Consider the following 4167-nt stretch of genomic DNA (forward strand, 5'->3'; position numbering starts at 1 on the left):
GATGAAGGGAAGGGCCAGGGTCCAGTCTAGGGCAAGGTCAGAGTTAAGACCCAGATAAGGGCAGGTAGGGTCAGGGATATGGCAGGGCCAGGGCCAGAGCCCTGGCTGGACCAGATCAGGGCAATAGCAGGGCAGTCAGGTCAGGGCCAGATGCAGGCCATAAAGAGTGCAGGACAAAAGCTAAGGCAGTGTCAGGGAAGGTCCGGGGAGGGGCTAGGGTCAGGTAGGGCCAGGGCACAACCAGTGCAGGGTGAGACAGGACAGTGGCGTAACTGGGCCATGGTAGGGTGAGGTCAGTGCCAGGAAAGGGCAGAACAGGCAGAACCTTGGTGGTGCAAGGGCAGGGACAGGCCAAGGCAGGACTGGGACAGATCAGGCCCAGGATATGTCCAAGTCCAGGTCTGGGCGAGAATAGGACCAGGAACCTGAGCATTGGGAGGCTTAGGGCCATGGCAGGAACAGAGTCAGGATGAGGGTCAGGGCTAGAGCCAAGACAGGGCCAGTGCAGGTCCAGGTCCAGGACAAGGTAGCACATGGCCAAGATAGGGCCAGGGTGGGGCAGGACAGGGACAGAACAGGTAATGGTAGGGCAGGGCACTGTAGGACCAGGTCAAGGCAGGGCCAGGCTGAATGACAAGGCCATGCTCAGGGCAGGGCCAAGGTGGAGGCAGGGACAGGACATGGCAGGTCCAGCATAGCAGAGGGCCAAGGAAAGGCCAGATCAGACAGGGGCCAGAAGCAGGGCAAGGGCGGGACCAGGACCAAGTCTGAATCAGGGTTATGGCAGGATGAGGGCCATGGCCAAATGAGGGCCAGAAAAGAGGCAGGCCCAGGACAGGGCCTCGGCATGGGCAGTGCAGGGCAGGGCCAGGGTAATGGGTAGTGCAGTGTCCACTCAGGGCTGGGCCAGGGCAGGACCAGAGCCAGAGCCAGGGGAGAACTGGCACTTGGTCATAGGAAAAACCAGGGGCAGGGTTACAGGGATATGACGGAACCGAGGCCAGGTCAGAACCAGAAATAGGGTAGAACTAGGGCCAGGGCAGGGACATGGAAGGGAAAGGGCTCAGGACAGGGAAAAGTCAGGACCAGGAGAGAACAGAGCTGGGATAGGGAAGAGCCAGGGCAGGACAAGGCCAGTGTAGAGCAAGGACAGGACTAGGGGATGGCAGGGCATGGACAGGAAAGGGCAGGACCAGGATCTGAACAGAACATGGCCTGCAACAAGGAAGGGCCAGAAAGGGTTCTGGGCAAGGGCAAAGCCAGAGAAAGTCCAATGAAAAGGCATGACCAGGGAGGGGCCAAGGCAAAGGGAGGGGCAGGTTAGACAGAGCCAGGGCAGACCAAAGGGAGTCCCAGGGCAGGGCAAGACCAGGGTAAGAAGAGCCATGGCAGTCTAGGGTAAGGTTAGGGCAAGGTCAGGGCTGATGCAGGACTATGATGTCACAGGGCCATGGGATTGCCGGAGAAGGTCAGGGACAGGGAAGAACCAGGGTATGGCAGGTCAGGATCTGGTCTTTGGCATGGACAGGGCAGGATCAGCACCATGCCATAGCTAGGGAAGGTCCCTGGACAATGCAGGGCCAAAGAGGGCTCAGAGAAAAGCTAGGCATAGGGTTGGTCAGTGCCAATGCATGACTGGTGTGCAGCCAGGATGTTTCCAGGGCCAGTGTAGTGCCAGGCCAAGATTGGTTCAGGGACAGGGCCACATCAAGGGCAGTGTTAGGGAGGCTCCAGGGCAAGGGTAGGGCAAGGGCAGAACCAGGACCAGGACAGTGTAAATGCTGGGCCATGGCAGGGTACAGCCAGGGTACAGCCAGAACAGAGCAGGACTAAGGTAGCACAGGGAATGGCCAAAACTAGGGCAGAGCCATAGTAGGGGCAGGACTGGAATGCAATGGCTCAATCTCAGCTTACCACAAGCTCCGTTTCCCAAGTTAAAGCAATTCTCCTGTCTCAGCCTCCTGCGTAGCTCGGAATACAGGCATGCACCACCATGCCTGGCTAATTTCTTATATTTTTGGTAGAGTAGGGGTTTCTCCATGTTGGTCAGGCTGGTTTCAAACTCCCAACCTCAGGTGATCCGCCTGTCTCGGTCTCCCAAAGTGCTGGGATTATGGGCATGAGCTACCACGCCCTGCCAGTTAGAGGCTTTTAAAACTCAGCTGTGTAAGCTAACTTAGTTTTCTATAAGTTTGTGAAAAAGCACCAAAATGGCAATCTATTTTAGCTTACAAATAATGTGTTTTTAATAGAGTGTTTTTTTCTGATTAATATATCATGTACTATTTATTCAATACTTATTTACTGCTTACACCTGAACTATTTTGTGACAGAATGTTTAATTTCATAGGTGACAATTACTAGTCATGGGAACTTTACTAACTGATGCTTATTAGGCATAGCATGAGTTCATGTGAGGTCAAGGAACTATATATATGTATATTTTCCCATTTATTTATTTTATTGCATTTTAGATTTGGGGTACATGTGAAGAACATGCAAGATTGTTGCATAGGCACACACGTGGCAGTGTGATTTGCTGCCTTCCTCCCAATCACCTACCTCTGGCATCTCTCCCCTTGCTATCTCTCCCCAACTCACCACCCTCCACCGTCCCTCCCCTATTTCCCCCCAACTGACCCCAGTGTGTAGTGCTCCCCTCCCTGTGTCCATGTGTTCTCATTGTTCAACACCCGCCTATGAGTGAGATCATGTGGTGTTTGATATTCTGCTCTTCTGTCAGTTTGCTGAGAATAATGGTTTCCAGGTTCATCCATGTCCCTGCAAAGGACACAAACGCATCGTTTTTGACGGCTGCATAATATTCCATGGTGTATATGTGCCACATTTTCCCTGCCCACTCTATCGTCGAATGGCATTTGGGTTGGTTCCAGGTCCTTACTTTTGTAAACAGTGCTGCAATGAACATTTGTGTGCACTTGTCCTTATAGTAGAATGATTTATAATCCTTTGGATATATACCCAGTAATGGGATTGCTGGGTCAATTGGAATTTCTATTTCTAGGTCCTTGAGGAATCGCCACACTGTCTTCCACAATGGTTGAACTAATTTACACTCCCACCAACAGTGCAAAAGTGTTCCTATTTTTCCACATCCTCTCCAGCACCTGTTGTCTCTAGATTTTTTAATGATCACCATTCTAAGTGGCGTGAGATGGTATCTCAATGTAGTTTTGATTTGCATTTCTCTGATGACCAGTGACGATGAGCATTTTTTCATATGTTTGTTGGCCTCATGTATGTCTTCTTTTGTAAAGTATCTGTTCATATCCTTTGCCCACTTTTGAATGGGCTTGTTAGTTTTTTTCTTGTAAATCTGTTTTAGTTCTTTGTAAATTCTGGATATGAGCCCTTTGTCAGATGGGTAAACTGCAAAAATTTTTTCCCATTCTGTTGGTTGCCGATTCACTCTAATGACTGTTTGTTTTGCCGTGCAGAAGCTGTGGAGTTTGATTAGTTCTCATTTGTCTATTTTGGCTATTGTTGTCAATGCTTTTGGTGTTTTGGTTGTGAAGTCCTTGCCTACGCCTATGTCCTGAATGGTTTTGCCTAGATTTTCTTCTATGGTGTTTATGGTGTTAGGTCTTATGTTTAAGTCTTTAATCCATCTGGAGTTAATTTTAGTGTAAGGTGTCAGGAAGGGGTCCAGTTTCTGCTTTCTGCAAATGGCTAGCTATTTTTCACAACACCATTTATTGAACAGGGAATCCTTTCCCCATTGCTTGTTTTTGTCAGGTTTGTCAAAGATCAGATGGTTGTAGATATGTTGTGTTGCCTCTGAGACCTCTGTTCTGTTCCATTGGTCTATATATCTGCTTTGGTACCAGTACCATGCTGTTTTGGTGACTGTAGCCTTGTAGTATAGTTTGAAGCCCGGTAGCATGATGCGTCCCACTTTGTTCTTTTTGCTTAGAATTGACTTGGCTATGCAGGCTCTCTTTTGGTTCCATATGAAGTTTAAGGTGTTTTTTTACAGTTGTGTGAAGAAGGTCATTGGTAGCTTGATGGGGATAGCATTGAATCTGTAAATTACTTTGGGCAGTATGGCCATTTTCACGATATTGATTCTTCCTAACCATGAACATGGAATGTTTCTCCATCTGTTTGTGTCCTCTCTTATTTTGTGGAGCAGTGGCTTGTAGTTCT

This window comes from Sapajus apella, unplaced genomic scaffold (assembly GCF_009761245.1).
Source record: "Sapajus apella isolate SASKATOON/1434 unplaced genomic scaffold, GSC_monkey_1.0 scaffold302, whole genome shotgun sequence".
NCBI lineage: Eukaryota > Metazoa > Chordata > Mammalia > Primates > Cebidae > Sapajus > Sapajus apella.